Below are 18,792 nucleotides of genomic sequence, written 5' to 3' on the forward strand. Positions count from 1 at the left end.
TGATACTCATGGCCTGCATGTGGTATCTGTCCCACGTCACCTAGCGATGGCTCTAAAATCCGACCATGTCACCCACCTATTTGAAATAGGCCCACGCCTCTCCAGACTGGCATGTGGCATCTTTGCTCTTGGCCTCAGCCCACTCCCCACTGCCATGCTCTTCACTTTATTTTCCTTAAATGACCCTCTGCATCATAGTTTTCTCATGTATAAAAATAGAGAGCTGCATCAGGCCCCCTTAACTCAATTTCCTGCCTTTTTCTACAGAGAGCCTGACAGCGACCACCAGCACCTGCTAACTGGAGAATGAGTATTTCATCTCCGAAACAGATTTCTCTTTACTCTTGCAGTTGAATGATACAGTTCCAGAAACATCCAGGTTCCTACGAATGTGGATGGACTATCTCTGAAAGTCCATATGTAGAAGTCTATGAGAACAGAACACCAATCCATCACTTGTCAGATGTTTGAATAGTTATTGTGATCAGGATACTGTATGACCGTTATGACATATTATTAATCTACTGGAAAATAATTTGATCTTGCTTGTAGAGTGCACCTATAATATACATATTTGTTTATATTTATCTTAAATTTTATAATTCTATCGTAAGTGTTTAGAAACCAACTATTCAAGGGCCATATACAAAGTACGGTTTTATCGTACTTTGCTGCTTTTTCTTGTTTGGATAAAGTATAAATAGGGTACAGGAATCATATCTTACCAAAGCAAATATGTATCATAGTTTAAAAAAATGTTAACTTTGGGAACCATCAACCGTAAATAAGAAAGCATCGAAACTGTAGGAAGCAAATAGATCTGTTATCTAGAAATGAATAGAACACGCTGTGCAACTCAAATTTGATTCAGCAAGTAATTACTGGTCCCTCTTCTAGGCATCGTGGAGGACACTGTCACAATGGTGGTGATCATGGTCGTTCCACGAAGCAATGCCTCTGCCCTTGGCAGCTCTAGGGTAACACGACTCTATCAAGTCTACTGAAGAATCAGAGAATGGAGAACTTCCCACTCCTTTCCTTACCGCCAACTTCCAAAAGCAAGCTTTCTATAATTCGACTCTGCTGAAGAGGAAGTCCACGTAAAGCTCATCAGCCCTGTAATTAATCCAGCGCAGGTGGTGAAGAAGTGAAGTGGAGATGGACCCAGGCAGACTGAATTACAAATGCCGGAGTCTGCACTTCACTCCAGAAACTGATAGTGAACGTAAGGGGCCTTTTCCTCGCGTGCTCAGGCTGAATGTTATCAGCATAGAATTTCTGATAGTGCAGAGAAAAACCCTACGAGATACTACATGTGGCTCTCAGACCCGCTCCCTTCGCCATCCCTAAAGCCCCTCTCGGATCCCCCACTAAGCGAAGGATGCTGAATTGCACCAAGATTGTGTTTTAGACCATCTCCCTGTTTCTTTCCAGGTCCACTCTAGGAATGTATTTATTCTGGGAAACATATAGGAATATCTCTACTGCTAGCATCTTGGTCCAAGCTACCACATAGTTCACCTGGTTACTGCAATATTCTCCTAACTGGTTTTCCCACTTCTGTCCTTGACTCTCTTTCAGTCTGTTCTCAACACAGTGGCCAGAATGATCCATGAAAAGGTCATTCCTTTGTTAAAATCCTGTAAGGCAGTCTGCCTACTCTCCTTCCCCGTTCTGTCCCATCATCTCTCTCACTGAGTCTCCCTCCACCCTCCTTTCTCGCTGTACGTTCCCTGCACTGGCCTCCTTGCTGTTTCTCCAACAGATCGGGGACCCTCTCACCTCAGGGTGTTTGTACTTGCTGTTCCCTCTGCCTGGACCACTCTTTTTCCTGTCCCTGGCTTATTCCCGCACTGTCTTCAGGTCTGGACTCCAATATTACATTCTCTATGAGGATTTCCCCGGCTGTTTTCTGTGAAATTGTAGCTCCCAGACGCTGTATTTCCTACTCTCCTTCCCTACTTTGTTTTTTTCTAGGTACTTATCATCATCTCATACATCATACATTACACATTTTCACTTTGTCTTTCTTTTGTCTCCTCCAACTGGAATGTAAGGTCTGTTTTCACGTGACTGTGTTCCCAGTGCCCGAATGGTGCTGGCACAGAGTAAGCACTTGATGTACGTATTTGTGGAGAAAATAAGTGAACGGGTGTGTGAAAACACGGGTATACTCCTACCTTATATTGCTTTTATGAGAATACTCTAGTTCCAATCCAAATTTTAGTTAGAGCGACACTTAGTTCTCATTAAGTAAAAAACATTTGCCCGTGGTGTTTCCTTTCTATGTGCCACTGTTTGAATTTTGTCTTTTCCAAGCTTAAAAGAATAACAGATTGAGTGCAAGTTTAATGCTTTCTGACTGTCACTTGTAGAAGGGAGCCCCTTGAGTTAGAAAGTGAACAATCTTCATGCTTTCCAGAAATATTCTCTTTGAGGAAAGGCCTCAGAAATAGCTTTTAAATATATCTTTGTGGGATCTACACATCCAAAGAGCAAAGAAATCTTTCAGCAGCAAGACCTATCATGAGACTAGGACTACTTTTACATCTGAGGTGTATGGTCACCTCAATGAGACCTCAGTTGGTCTAAGCCAGTTCTTCATCTTGACCTTCAGATATTTGAGAGAACACCTGGGTCAGGTCTATGCTGCATATGTATTTCCTTTTCCTTCCTTGACTTAATCAGAGAGTAAGAACAGCATCTTCTCTGCAGAAGGAAGACGGGGAGTCAACTGATCTGTCAGATACCTGTTTCTATAACATTTTGTTGGAACACAGCCACATCCTCTTGGTTGTGTGTTGTCCGTGAATATTGTCTACACCTGCATTCATGCAGGATAGAAGAACTGAGTACTTGTAACAGTGGCTGTATGGCTTGTGAAGCTTAACTTATTTACTTCTGGCCCCGGATAGAAAATGGATCCCTGACATCAGGCTACAACCAATTCATGTTGGGGAGGCCACCCAAAGGCAGTTAGCCACATGGAAGAGGAGAAAACAGAGGTTTCATAATCCACAGAGTGGCCACAGTCTTTAATTAATTAATAGGCAATTACATATTTTCTCAGTTTGTATCATCACTTGGTCCTGTTACATTATTTGTAAATATAAATTTTCTAAACAGAACCATTTATTCTCATTGACATATTGAAATTCAGAACTATTTTGTTTTAATTATGGATTGGTTTTCAAGTAACGGTGACTTCTGCCACTAATTTTCAGTTCCTTTGCAGCTTTTTAGGTCAAGTGCTATTGTATAATAAGCACCACTGCATTTTTTTTTTTTTTTTTTTTGCGGTACGCGGGCCTCTCACCGCTGTGGCCTCTCCCGTTGCGGAGCACAGGCTCCGGACACGCAGGGTCAGCGGCCATGGCTCATGGGCCCAGCCGCTCCGCGGCATGTGGGATCTTCCCGGACCGGGGCACAAACCCGTGTCCCCTGCATTGGCAGGTGGACTCTCAACCACTGCGCCACCAGAGAAGCCCACCACTGCATTTTTATAACACACATTACACTATAATTTACCTGTGTTTTATATGTATCTTTTAATATATGATTGAAATTTGTTGCAGTGATTAGTTTTGATGAAATCGTATCTCTTTAAACATAACTACTTCACGGTGGAAAAGTAGGTAGCATTAATGCTGTAGTTAATTTGGTCATCCAGTCAGGTTTTATGAAAACAACTTGCTTCTTGGATTTTCTTAAAACACAGCACCTATAGCTTTAATGTGTCTTATTTGTAGCATATCAAGATAGACTATATTGAAATGTCTATTGAGATGTGTGATAAATAATCAAAATTAAGCACTGTGTTGAACGTTCGAGAAACTTTCAGAATGTGTTATCTGCATTTGGGAATCTCCAGGAAGGCTCTACTTGGAAGATTTGTCATTTGTTTAAATTAGTGAAGTTGGTATAATAGAGACAAAGTGACAAACCCAGCCTTCCAATATTTACTGGGAAATACAAGGCCATGTCACATTTTTAGTATTCAATGCAACTTTAGTGGTCTGAAAAAGTTAGGTCTCTGTAAGCGTATCACAGTCAGATTTATGTAGGTACCGTGGAAAACAGAGGAGACTTCTGCCTATAACATAGGCTTAACTGTATAGCCATTAAATCACAAATAGAGACTGTGTCTGGCACTGCATTGTTGCAGTACATTTTATCCTTAAATCATAAAGTATTAACAACAAAATTTACCACTTGTGGAGTCTCACGTGTGCCAGGCCGGCTCTGTGTGCTTTCTGGGTATCATGTCATGTGTGCTTTACAAGATCCTTCCAGCTCTATTTTGCTGATGAGGAAACTGAGGCTTAGAGAGTTTAAGTAACATGTCAGGAACACAGAGAGGAAGTAATGGCACCCAGTTTTGGCTGATTCAGTCTATGGGATTGGATCCTCTGCAGTGTACTACTACCCTCAATAGGTGTAATCTTAGCTTTTTGATTATGGGAAAAAACTTAAATGGATTCTCTCTTCACATCTGTTTTTATGTCTTGTACAAAATGGTTAAAAACAGAGTTCTTTCCTACCTTCTATCACATCCTGCACCCTCAACCCTGCATCCCTTATATTTGCATGCTCCATTACATTTTAGAGATCATTCTAAGTAAAATTAAAAAATGATTTTTTCAAAGCATTACAGTCATCCTTCTCTTCTTTATCCTTTTCCTAGGTTCTTAACTATGATGTTGTAAATCTCACCTATCATTCCTGCTTCCAAAGGTGCTTTCTCATTAAAAAAAAAGAAGAGAGAAACACAGAAATTCCAGTGTTATGGCAGACAGCTGGACTTTGTTGAGATGACTTAGGTCTGGAAGGTGTTCGTCCTACTGGACATTTCTGGAAACAAATATTTTAGCTTGATTTATGGTGCTGGAATAATTATTGTTATTTTACGGACTCCACATACTTCCATTGGAAGAACAACATTTGGAAAGCATCTTCCAATCGTCCAGGCACCATTCCCTGCCCTGAATTACTTCCACTTAATTAAACCAGGTGGTACTTTGCGTCAACAAATTTTAGATAATGCCTGTAAAGGGACGTGAAGGTGAAAAGTACAATTTAGTGGGACACGTTACTGATGTGATGCCATCAGCCCGGATAATGACAAGTAATTGAGAAGCCCCTTCTCTGTACACTTTCATGTACAGACAATCGTTGATGTCTAGATGTCTACGGCATCTAGACATGGTCTGGAGGGCACGCTGTCTCTCCACAATCATGGGAAACTTTGGGGAAGAACCGAGGTTGTTTCACGCTGACCTCCTTTTCCCCTCTCCTGGCTCCTGGACTGTCTGCGGAATGAGCAAAAAATTATTTTGCAGCATCTAGAAGTCAAAGTGTGCAGTCACGTTGAGTGCATCTGACTGAATTTCCACTTCTTCCTTTGGAAGAATATGGAGAAAAGGAGGTGAAATTTTTCACAAGCAGTTAATAGATTCAGCAAAGCTTGCCTAATCATTTCAATCATTAATAAACGATTATTGACTAGTTCTTAGTCTACCCCATTCCAGAAAAGATTTGAGGTGATGCACATGAATGTGTAAAGTAAGGTTAAAAGTATGCATGAATACGAAGTCCAGACAGAGGAAATATAACATGGAGGTCAAGGCTGGGGAGGATCAGAGCCGAACAACTCAGGCCAAAGTGAATAAAGCCGAGTTGTGCTTGGCTCTGAACTTCCCGTGACTGACTTGGAAAGGGAACCATGACTAGTAAAGTCTAAATTTAATTCACCGAGAAGAAACTAGACAAACATTTCGGTGCCTTTTTCCCCATTATTTTGAGCAGTAAAAGTCACAGAGGGTCAAAGCTTTTGTTAAGTCCCGTCTTGTCCTGGTAGCCATTTTTAGGGAAGTGAATTGATTCTTTCCTGCCACAGATAACATAACTAAATGGATTATTCCATTCCATTACACGGAACCTGGAAAAAAAATTCCTCTCACAGTGTAGTCAGTTTAGATCTGGGCTGGAATGAATGCACTTCTAGAATCTGACTGATTCACTCTCAGTTCAGTTATAAGGGCCAACTCCAGTGATGCTGTTTAGAACTCCAGGGAGCCAGACTCACTTCTTCTTCTCTTTCCTCCTGGGTATTCCTGTTCCGAGGACTGTGGCCGCGGTCTCAGACCTCCCTGTTAGGAATTGGGAAGGGTCTGACATTTTACCCTACTGGCAAGCCGACAAGTGAGCCTGACTTCATTCATGACTCACAGGAACAGCAGCAGCTGGAGTATCCCGGGCTCCAGTTCCCACCCGGCCACATAAAGAGGGCTACGGAGGCCCGCACAGTTCCCGGGTTGCATTACAGGAGAGGAACTCTGAGCTTGAGGAGCCCGGCTAGTTCAATATTTTATCATGGGCAGTGAGCATGCTGCTCCTTCGCCCCAGAGAAAGACATTTATCTCTGTCTTCCAAGGTAGTTAGTTATGCAAACACCCTCAGTTAGGAACAGTGACAATTAGTGCCTCTGCTTCTAAGAAACGCAGAAATGTGACAGACCTACTGTCCCACAACAGTGCTGTCACACCTTTATATCTCTTCAAATACTATGTGTCCCTGAAAATGAAAATTTTCAGAGTTACTTTGTTTTTTCAGCCTTCTTGGTGACTATATTTTATTTTTTAAAACTTTTATTGGAGTAGAGTTGATTTACAATATGGTGTTACTTTCTGCTGTACAGCAGAGTGAATCAGTTATACATATACATCTATCCACTCTTTTTTAGATTCTTTTCCCATATAGGCCGGTACAGAGTATTGACTAGAGTTCCCTGTGCTATACAGTAGGTCCTTATAGTGATCTGTTTTATATATAGCAGTGTGTGTGTGTCAATCCCAATCTCCCAATTTATCCCTCCCCTGCCTTATCCCCTGGTAACTGTAAGTTTGTTTTCTACATCTCTGACTCTATTTCTGTTTTGTAGATAAGCTCATTTGTACCCTTGCATTTTAGAGAAATCTTACCTCTCTCTGGATTTTCATTGTAACCTCTACCAAGATTTTGTTATTAGTCTTCTAATATATACTTCCCTGTTTCTAAGGGTTTCATATGAGTCAACATTTTTTTCTCAAGGAGGGTCTAGGGTATTGGAGGGCCAAAACCGCTTTTGGAGCTTATCTTGTACCACTATAGCACTCAATATTGTAGATGGTATGTATATATGAAATATGTGGCCCTTTCATATATATGAAATGAAAATGAAAAATGAAAAATAATTGCCCATACTTTCCAATTTGTCATGCTACAATGCGCAAAGAAACAGAATTCCTAAGAATCTGAAAGTTTTTATGATTTCATAGCTGTAGCACGCCAAGATTCTCCAGCCAAATCTCGGCTTTACTGGAATTTAATCACGGTGTGTTGGTGACTCGTGTTGATTTATCTCTGATTCAACGTAAGGGATGGAAGAGACTCTCATGAGACAAGGGTGGCTCTACTTTTATCCAGGAGCTTTTTGCCTAAATAGGGCCAGCACTGTGAAGAAGACAGGTGGCAGCATGGTGGAAGGCAAACCTGTGGGTGAGCACAACCCACGTCGATACTAATTAATCAAGCAACAAGTCCATGTTTGCTGAAAATTAGCTGGGTATCTGCACTGGGCGAGTCTTGTCAGCCTGGCTTCTGGTACAGAAGCAGAGAATGAGACCAGCCTGTGTACTTGAACTAAGTCAGGAACCGAAGTAAATACTTTTCCTTTTTTTCTGCCTATCTATAAAAAAGCAAAATACGTTTTAAAACGGAATTAGAAGTCTCGCCTATAGAACATGACTTTATAGATGCGTGAGAGGCACTTTAGCCTAGCGGGCATCATAGGCTTTGGGGCTTGGTTGAAATCCGGACTGCACCACTTAAGCACTGAGTCAGTTTAAATTACATGAGTTTCCAGAGTTATCAGTAAATGTGGAAAATAAAGCCCACTTCTTGGAATATTTGAGAATTAAATGACGTAATGGATGTCAAGCACCCAGCGGATGTACATCTGGTACATACAGTTGGGCCCCAAAAGGGTGATTTTCATTATGATTAAACAATTGAGCCATAAGGAAGATTTGAGGCTGGAAAAGTGGGGAGGTGATTGAAGAAGAATTAAAAAGAGCAGAGTTGGCCGAGGGATGAATCGGCAGAGAACAGCAGATGTTTAGGGCAATGAAACAATTCTGTATGTACTATAATGGTGGATACATGTCATTGTACGTTTATCCAAACCCGTAGAATGTATAATACAAGGTCAAGAGTGGACCCTAATGTAAACGATGGACTCTGGGTGGTTATGATGTGTGTTGTAGGTTCATCAGTGGTAACAAATGTAGCCCTCGGGCAGGGGATGATGATGGGGGAGGCTGTGTGTGGCAGGGGGGAGGGGGTTAGATGGAAAATCTCTGTACCTTCCACTCAATTTTGCTGTGAACCTAAAAGTGCTCTAAAAAATAAAATCTGTTTAAAAAAAAACAGCCCTTAGAAGCATCCCCCAAGTAGGGAGTGACCCAAGGGATATGGGACGATTTTAACTATGAGCCAGGTTACCCACCAGGACTCTGAAATGGAGGAAAAAAGATGACTACCCTTCAGTGGACTATCCTGATTATTGATGGATTAAATGAAGAATCTCATTCTTCAGGGCCACAAAGAAAAAGCATTAAATTTTGTAACCCTATCAATCTTTGTAAATTTTCCACGCTAAAAGTAGACAACTTACATATAGGGGCTTTGCCTGAGTCTCAAGTTGACTTTTTGTATTTTTTACTTGCTTTTTTAGATAGTCCCATTATAAACCATAAAATCAAAATTATGATGTAGAGAGTAATAGTTTCTTTGTCAAAGTGAAATAAGGTAATTGGTAGTTTTCCAAGATGGTCTGAAGGGGGTGTGTTATATTTATGTGATCTAAATCCATTGGTTAAATGCACAGGGATTAACATCTGTTAAAAGAATTGTGCTTGGCATGCAGGTGTTTCAATATTTGCATTTAGTATGTGTTTCAGAAACGGCCTCTGAGAAAAACATTTATATAACGATCTGGTGGTTTTATTGTCTAAATCCGTCCGGACAGTCATTTTGTTACCCAGACTTTGTGACCCTCTTGCAAGCTGTAAACTATTTAACGAAGTGAGTACATTGAGAAAGATGACAGACTTTCAAACTCGGGGGGAAAGAGTCTTATATGAGAAGAATCAGCTTTTCCCCTGGAGACTGCACCTAATATGTGAACAGCAAAAACAATTACATTGGTGATTTCGGGAAGTCCAATAAATTTCATGGCACAGTACTACTTTTGAAATATTACATCATTCAGCAAAGCTTAGGCTCGTATACTAGCTGAAATGAACTAATCATGAATTAATTACCATCAGTTCGCTTTTGTGAATGGAGTGCAGAGGTAGCGCTCTGGTTTCATTGCATTCAGCGCCTTGCAGCTTAACTGTGCTGCTGTTTAAGCGTCCCTGTACCCACAGGTGAGGGCGCTCAGGGTGGATTCCATCCAGTGAGGATCCCCTCTCACTGTGGGGACTGACACAACAATTCCCTAAGCCACGTTGTTAAAATAAGTTGTGCTCTTACACACCATTGTAAAGCAATTATACCCCAATAAAGATGTTTTTAAAAAAAACAATTGTAAGAAAAACAAAAAAGAAAAGAAAATAAGTTGTGCTCTGGTCCTTTGTTTTGTAGGTAACGTGGCGGGGGGGGGGGGGGGGGGAAGTAAATGCAGCGTTTCCCCAGGGATTTGTGGCTTAAAATTAGAAAGAAAACAGGGGAATCGGTTGATTTTGCACATTGCCAGATTATCCCCCGAGCTCATGAAAACTGGGTAAAAGCAGAATTATGAATGATTTCTACTTTATAAAAACCACACGTGGCTATGATAGCACATGATGACTCACTTTGGCTTAACTACTTTTCAAGTGCTTTAAATGTCTTCAGGGTGTGTGGATAGCCCGTCAGAAATTAATGTTTTGTGTATAAACAGCAATTAGTTTTTGATGTTAGTATCTGCCATGTGGCGTGTCCACCACAATGACTCTGCTTTTTGACTTCTAGATAGTTCCTGAATCAAGGTTATTTCAGGGCACTTTGGAAATTCACCCAGGAAGTTTCAGTTGAAGCAGATTTCAGATACCTCGTGGCTTCAGGTAATGGACTCCATCAGCTGAGGGTGGGGATGTGTTATGTGGGATTGTGATTCGAGTTTTGTCTGATGCCTTGTGGAACAGTCTGCACTTTTCTGGGCTTGGATCAGCCATCTACTGGATTTTCTTCACTGAACACACATACTAGCACTTCTCACGATTGCTGTAGCCAGTCCCGTAAACTCTACCTTATCCATATCTCCTCCTTTGGTGGTTTGCACGGACCAGAAAAATCTCCAGAATTTTTGGGGGGAGACCTATGTCGATAGTCAACTTTTGATTTTGCCCATTATGGGCGTGAAAAATACTCTTATCATCTAAAAACATGAGAGTACATTTTCACACCCCAAATTGAGAAAGATATAAAGCATGAATGAAGAAGAGCACTGTAGATTGAGTAAATTTAACTTACGCAGAAGTCGTTCCTTATTTTTCTCATTTGGGTGACAACTTTGCCATGGGTTGACATCTAGCAGGAGAGTGTTGAGAATCATTGACAGGTTTGGAAATGCCTTTGTCTTGGCATCAGGGACCTGGGTTGGGGTGAGATACCAACTCCGGGTCAGCTATTGGGTTTCTCTGAGGCTCCTCTGGGAAGAGGGGATGGGAACCCTGGCCTGGCCTTTCTCTCAAGGTTATTGTGAAATTCACGTGGAATAATGTATGCAAAAGTGTTTTGGGGGCCATAAAGCACAATGAAAGTGAGGTTGTTTTATTGCAAATTTATAGAAGATGATAATGAGGTGCTGGAACCCTCTGGTTAGGCACAGCATCAGGAATCAAATGAGGAATCACCTCCTGGTTTTTCCACTGAGCAGGCAACGCCTTCTCTAGTCTCCAATGGGTAAAGGATGTAGAGGTTTTAATCGAGCTGGTTTAGACCTTTTCCTGAAGCGCCCTCCTACTGCTACTGGCTCCTTGAAGAAAGAAATTTTGTTTTTCTTTTTGGCCGTGCCTTGCAGCTTGCGGGGATCTTAGTTCCCCAACCAGGGATCGAACCTGTGCCCCCTGCAGTGGAAGCACAGAGCCTTAACCACTGCACCGCCAGGGAAGTCCCGTAGAAATGCTTCTTTTCTTCTCTGTGATGGCCCTTGAGAAAGGCAAAGAAATTTAGTTGCTGAGACCCAGAGATGCTCTGGGGAGCACATGGAGAGGTGTGGTACCCAACTCCTTGCTTGGCATGTTGTACTGCTAGTAAAGCTCTAAAGACCTTGAGATGTCCTTCCTGGATGTTGTCTGCCCTGCTTCTCTTGGACTCTGCATACACCTCCCTTTGCTCCTACTACATTCTATTTAATTATGTACTAATATGCCTCTTTCTCCTGGTATGTGCGTCCTTCAGAACAGGGTCTTTACCTTTCATTTTTATGTTCCCATCACACAGTAGATTCTTATTAAATGTTGAACTCAACCAAACATGGGTCTTTTTTGTGACAGCCACATGAGTCTGTTTACAGATATTAAACTGATGGCCCAAATCTTCATGTCTTTTTTTAATGAGGGTTGCTGATAAATCATATATTTCCTATTTTTTAGTTGCTTACTTTTTCCGGTGTCAAAAGCAAAACCTTATACAAACTTTGTTTCCTCTTGTTAGTCTGGCTCTGTACTCAGGTCTAATATTGAAGGCAAGTCTGAGTTTTAATTTCTTACATGATTTTAAATCCAGGTAATATGTGTATAAGGAATGCAGTTTAAAGGGCACAGAAGTGTGTGCAGCATAAATGAAGTCTCCTTTTTCTCTGTTTCTCAGAGCCTGCCACCTCTCCTCTCTGGATGAAATTGTTACCTGTTGCTTGCATATTCTTCAGAAATAATTTACACACACATTTTTAACATATACACATTGTTCTACATGGTGCTGGATATAATACAGTTGATGAGTAATCTTATTTTCCCCTACACAAACGTATACATATTTCATGGGTCACACAAGGTCACGTAACCAAATCACATTTAGTATATTTTAAGTGGGAAAGAAAATAGGTATCAATTTGATTTCATATTTAAATTTTAACTTGACGTTTTACACCCTTAAAAAAGACTGCAGGGCCATACATTTAAAAACTTTATTCATTAAATCTTGACTTCAATTTCTCTCGAAAGGGTACAATTATCATTGTAACTTGATGCTGAAAATCAACCTAATAACAAGTTTGACTCAGCAAGGCTTCATGCATTTTCTGAGAAGATTTCTAAAAATATCCAGTTCAATTGGCTGACAGGTTGCTAACTGGCTAAAGCAGGTGAAATATACATGAGCTTCAGAAATGACCATCTTCAAGAAATTCTTGTATACCTTAGTATACATGTAGGTGACAAGCAGTCATACTTTTCGGCTAGGATTCTGGATGGTGATGAGCACCTGAGACACCCTTATTCTGGGTCTTCAGGACCCACTGAGGCTAAATCTGTTTCTATATTTCATTTTACCCATAGCATACTGTTGTGAAATAAACAGCAAAAACAGGTAAAAAAAAACAACAGAAGCAATGACAAGAAAAAAATGTCATCACAAAGCAAACTGTAGCTTGAAGTTTATTTACAGACATCGAGGAGAGAGTATCTTATAGATTTGCTCTACTGATGGTGTGGGATTTATAAACAGGCAATATAGAATGAGAACTGCTGAGACAGAAAAATCTCATTCCTTAAATCTGTCTCATACTGTCTGACTTTTACATTTCCATTAAAAGCATGATTATTTTTGTCGCCACCTCCCTACGCCCAACGTCTTGGAATAATCTGTTATTCTCTTCCCTCTAATATTTTTAACCAATCACCCAGTCTAGCTGCCTCTTTTTGAGCATCTAATATCTGCCCCAAACCCTATATGATCTAAGTCTCACAATACCCTGTCAAGTAATCATTATTATTCCCATTTTCCCAATGAGAAAACAGAAGTTCAAGGAGGTTAAATGAGGGACTCTGTGTCACTGAGTTTATAAGCAAAAGAGCCAGACTTCAGGGCCTGGTTTATCTGTCGCCCAAACCTATTTTTTCCAGTGATGGAAACTCTCCCTCTCAAGGAACACTGGTACTATCTATGGAGTTTACCTCCTAAATGTTATGATTATATTTAAGAATCAGGGACACAGATTTAGATTAATCATAATCCTTGGTTCAAGACACTTTCATTGCTGCTTCATTCATGGCCATCTTCTTTTTTGTTTGGTGTTTCTGTTTTGATGTAATAATAATTAATAATAATAATAATGTGAACTCCTTCCCAACCTGAGAGAGAGGACCTTGAGAATAACTTACACCTATTCAATAGCTCTCAGATCAATCTTCTTTCAATCCCCTCTGCTACTTAAAAGCCTAAATATCTCACTTTGGGGCTCTTTAAATGCCTCATAATTGGCATCTATCCAATGTTCTTTTCTCCAGTCCACTCTCTGAACATCTCTTACTGACTGATATTATTTTATTTATTTATTTATTTGGCTGCACCAGGTCTTGGTTTGGGCACGTGGGATCTTTTAGTTGTGGCATGCGGGCTCGGTCTTGGTTTTGGCACGTGGGATCTTTTAGTTGTGGCATGCGGGCTCTTAGTTGTGGCATGTGGGATCTAGTCCCCTGATCAGGGATTGAACCCGGGGCCCCCTGCATTGGGAGTGTGGAGTCTTAACCACTGGACCACCAGGGAAGTCTCCAGATTGATTTTATTAAAATACAACTCTCTTCACATCATTATCTTGTTCGGAATCTTTCCCTCTCCCCCCTGTAATTCTACACTGGCCTTTGGAGACCTCTAGTATGTTACCTCATCCTCCACTCTAGTTATATCTCACAGTCTAGATAAACCAAAGTGTTCATGCTTCTCAGACTATCCCCCATGTTCTTATCCTTAGCACCGCAAGCCATTCTCTTTGCTTGTTAAGTTTTCTCCTCCAATCTCTGACCATTCGGTCACCTCTTTCATGAGGTTTTCCTTGATTCTCCCAACCAGAAGGAACTCTGCACTCCACAAATCACTCATATATTAGTGTATATCCCATGGTTCTTATCACCTACCAACTCATGTTACAATAATTTATCTTCTTGTTTTATTTCCCTTAATAGATTGTAAGCTTCTTAGAGATAAGAATATTCTAAATTTAATTTTTGTATATCTCATCAGCGTAGTCGTTTCCTTTTCTTTGCCCTTGTATGAGGAAAGGATGGGTGTCCATTAACCTCAGGTGTTCTCCAGCATCAACCAATTCCTTGTGCCCTTCCTTCTCAAAGTTGTTCTTCTCTTGTTTTCCATGACTCATGGCTTTCTCCTATCTGTGCATTGACTACGTGGCAGGTGGAGACGGTTTAGTGGGGTAGGAGCAGAGGAGACGAGGGAGGGGGGACAGGCAGTACCCAGTGACTGGGGCTATGTCAATTGTCTGCAGGGAATTGATGTAAACACATTGACAGGCGAGACTATGACAGTATCACTGCTCCTTATTTCAAGGGTAAGGAGTGACTGGAATGGATGTTAGATCAAGGAAAAGGAGGTGGATGGGGGCTTCAGTTTGACTCCTGCCACCTCTGCTCCTTCTGGTGCATCCTAGATGATTAGTCATCCTTACTACGTTGCATAATCACACCTTGCCCGTGAAGAGCATATTGTAATTCACAGTATTTTGAAGATTAGGAAAATAGATTGATGAAATTTCTTTAATTCCTTTATTTACTGTTTAGGAAGTTTGTAGTACATCACTCTTAGCCTAAAAGAATGTAGGAACTTCTGGGAGACAGAACAGAGTCAATATTTTTATTTTTTTTAATTTTTATTTATTTATTTATTTTTCGTGTTTTTATTTCTATGTATCTATTTATTTATTTATTTATTTTTGGCTGCGTTGGGTTTTAATTGCTGTGCGTGAGCTTTCTCTAGTTGCGTCGCGAGTGGGGTCTACTCTTTGTCACGGTGCACAGGCTTCTCACTGCAGTGGCTTCTCTTGTTGCGGAGCACGGGCTCTACAGCACAGGCTCAGTAGCTGTGGAACACGGGCTTACTTGCTCTGTGGCATCTTCCCGGACCAGGGCTTGAACCTGTGTCCCCTGAACTGGCAGGCGGACTCTTAACCACTGCGCCACCAGAGAAGCCTGCTCTAGTGGTTTTGTAGATTTACACCTCCATTGAAAACTTGCTAGCTGAAGCCCTTAGGAAAGAGGGAGGGAAGGAGAGAAGGGGAGGGAGGGAGAGAGAGAGAGAGAGAGAGAGAGAGAGAGAGAGAGAGGCGCGTGGGAGGGGGAGCGAAGGAGGGAGAGAGGCAGATTATTTTTAGCTTGACTTCTAAGTCAGGGCAGAGAGGAAATAGTCACCAACGTTCATGACATTTATGTCTAGGTGATGAGGCCTGTCATGTTACTAAGTTTTTCAGGATTTCAGTGATATTTCTTTTAAAATATAACCTACAGATTGAATGTACTTAAGAAAAATTCCAGAAGAAAACTCATTTCCAAAGAGGTTTTTGGTTGTGATGCTGAGGAATGTGTGTTATTGATCTTGTAATAGAAATAATGACTTCAACCAGGTTTTCTAAGAAAATGAATGACTGCCCCAGGTTAATGGCCTTGAGGCAATCTCCCAGTCAGCCCTCCATCCTCAGGAAATGCCCCAGGCCTTGATCATTATTGTGTAAATAATACAAAAGTGGGTATAGTTCTCTGGTCAGATGGGAAACATACACCCTTATTCTCTCCTGGATTCCCTTTATGACAATAAGAATAACATATTAGGGGAAAAATGCAACAATTTTGCTACCAATGCAAATAAATAGTCTTGTTTAAACAAAATTATTAAACATAATATTAAATAAACTTGAACTCTGTATGTCTGAGTGAGAAATAATGGAAAACTCCACACTCAGAATTCTTCGACAGCTATAGTTACAGCTAAGTAGAGCCAAATATTGAATTGAGAATAATGCAATTACTGTCGTATTAGATATTTCAAGTTAAAATCAGGGTTAAATTAGACACATAATCGACTGCTTTAATGGTTGCAAACAAAAGACGGTGCTGAAATTTACTTTTAAAATTAGGACCTTATATTCTCATAAAAATATCTTATGGAACTGCGTTTGAAAAGTTTTCAGATAGATATTATGATGTATAGGGATAGTTTTCTTATCTTAAAATATCAAAGGATTTTTATGGTCTTTTCATGGGCTTATTTTGCATTCCAGGATCTTCAAGAAGGCAAATAGTAAAATGAAAAACACGTGCAGGAAATTAGGATTGCAGTTGCCTGGGCCGCTGAAGGGGTTGCTACTGAGGGGGAAAGGCCTCGGAGGGGATCTTCTTATGTTGAATGGAGATGTGCATGCATAACGTCGTCCCGAATCCCAAATCCAGGTGTAGAACTTGTACATTTTAAATATCTCACAATTTTATTTGTCAGTTATACCTTAATAAAACTGGAAAAAAGTAAATTTTTTAAAAATGCTCTTTCTTGCTGTGAGAGTTCTTATACTTGGGGGATCAGCTCTTTTTCTAAATGATTATCCAGGTGTCACGACACTATTTATTAAAAAGTCCATCTTGTCCTCACATATGTGATATGCTACCTCAACTAGAATTGATGTTTCCATAGGCAGTTGGATTTATGTTGACAGTTTCCTTTCTGTTGTATCAGTCTGGCTGTTTATTCGTCTGCCATGTTTTGATACGGAGAACTGCTAATCACTTCTCTCTTGGTTATTCTTCCTAAGGGGCTTATCAGTAATTTTTCATCTATTTTATATTTATACATGGGTTTTAGAGCCAACTTACTTAATGCCAGGAAAAAAAATCTCATTTATATATGTGTTTTTTTGGAAAAATCACATTACATTTCTATTACTTAGAAGGATACTTGGTATCTTTTTGTTGAGTCATCCTGATGAAAAGCTAGGGCTGTCTATCTGTTCGACCTCACTTTTGTCTTTCAGGAGTGTTTGTAATGTTCCTCATGTAGGTTTTGTACATTACTGTTAATGTACAAAATGTTTTTTAGTTTTTGTTGATGTTTTTCCTGTACTTACATCTCCTGACTCGTTATTATTTATATACATTATGGCTATAGATTTTTGTATTATTTTGTATCTTTCTAACTTACTGAATTACTTTATTTATGATAGTTTTATCACTGATACCAATATTCCAAGAAGAGTATTATACCATGTGAAAATACTCTCTTCAATTATTTTCTCTTGTTTCATTGCATTAGCTAATAAATCCAATTCTGTGTTGAATAGTTCAATAGAATAGTAGGAATTCTTCCCTTGTTCTGGATCTTGGTGGAAATGCTTCTGGTGTTTACCTAGTAAGTCACTGACTGGTTTTAGAAATGAGGTAAATTTATTTTTATCAATTTGAAGAAAAATCCATGGTTTTCTATTTTACAAAGTGTTTTTATCAGAAATGAGTTTTGAATTTTGTTGAATTTTTTTCAGTATCTATGTGAATAGTCAAATTTTCTAAAGATTTTAAAAAAATGGTGGTCATACTAATGGATTTCTTAATATTGAATCACTCTTGCTTTCGTGTAGTAAGCCTTACTCGGTCAAGATATATTATTTTTTTAATATGCTATTGGAGTCTATTTCCTACTATCTCATTTAAGATTTTTTTGTCCCAATATTTCAAAATGAGATTGGTCTGTGTTTTTTCTTTACTATGCTATTTTATCAGGATTATGTATCTATACCATATTTCCTTTGTAATAAAATTTTTTAAAGTGTCTTGTCTATGCTTGGAAAAATTAAAGTAGCATTGGATTATTTAGTCTTTGAAGGTTTGTCTGAATTCCTCTGTGAAACCATCTGTACATGGTAATTTTTAAGGGCTAGTTCCACATTTCTTCTATGAAAACTGATCCAAGTTTTTGTGTGTTTTTTTTTTAAGAAATCTTTATACGGGTCTACAATAAAAGAATAATGGCCCCTAAATGTCTCCATGCCCCAATTCCCTGGGACCAGTGACTATGCTATGTTGCATGGGAAAAGGGAGGGTGCCAGTCTGATTAAGGGTAAGGACTTGAGGTGGGAAGATTATCCTAGACTATTTAATCTTTTGAGAACTTAAAAATGCATAACGTTTTTTTTCTTTTTATGCTGGATCAGAGAGATACATTGTGAGAGGGACCTGACCTGCACCCACTGTTGCTGGCTTTGAAGACTGAGTGAGGGGCCATCAGCCAAGGCTTGTGGTGGCTTCTAGGAGCAGGGAACGACCCTCAGCTGACAGCTGGTAAGAAAATAGCCACAAGGAAACAAATCCTGGCAACACATGGATGAGCAGGAAAGAAATTCTCTAGAACCTCCAGAAAAGGAAGCAGACTGCTGACATCTTGATTTTTGTTCAGGGAGACCGACATTGGATTTCTGACCTTTAGAAATATAAAATAATAAATTTTTGTCAAGCCACTAAGTTTGCCAAGGGAATAAATAAATAAATAGATTATTGCTTTAAAAAAATTGTGTTAAGACACTAAGTTTGTGGTGACTTTTTATGGCAGCAATAGAAAACAGGGTCAAATTTGATAAATGTATTTTATAGGAAAGGGACTATTTTAGCTAGGTTTTCAAATTTATTTTCATAGAATTATACAACATGGAGTCATAATTTTCAAAGTTTTATCTATTTATTTCCCCTTGGTTATTTATTATTTTGTGTATTTGTA

General features: G+C 39.7%; 1 long non-coding RNA gene across 3 annotated transcripts; it reads left to right on the plus strand.

The window, feature by feature from the left end:
* Positions 1-785: 785 nt before the first annotated feature.
* Positions 786-18,569, plus strand: LOC141278858 (uncharacterized). 3 transcript variants are annotated; one of them, XR_012332249.1, is made up of 4 exons: positions 8,458-9,123; positions 10,057-10,148; positions 16,316-16,484; positions 18,233-18,569. It is a non-coding gene; the product is annotated as an uncharacterized lncRNA (long non-coding RNA). The 3 variants fall into 3 exon arrangements; XR_012332248.1 differs by lacking the exons at positions 8,458-9,123; positions 16,316-16,484 and adding an exon at positions 786-1,225; XR_012332250.1 differs by lacking the exon at positions 16,316-16,484.
* The last annotated feature ends 223 nt before the right edge of the window (positions 18,570-18,792 follow it).

Source organism: Tursiops truncatus, chromosome 6 (genome assembly GCF_011762595.2).
Source record: "Tursiops truncatus isolate mTurTru1 chromosome 6, mTurTru1.mat.Y, whole genome shotgun sequence".
Taxonomy (NCBI): Eukaryota; Metazoa; Chordata; class Mammalia; order Artiodactyla; family Delphinidae; genus Tursiops; species Tursiops truncatus.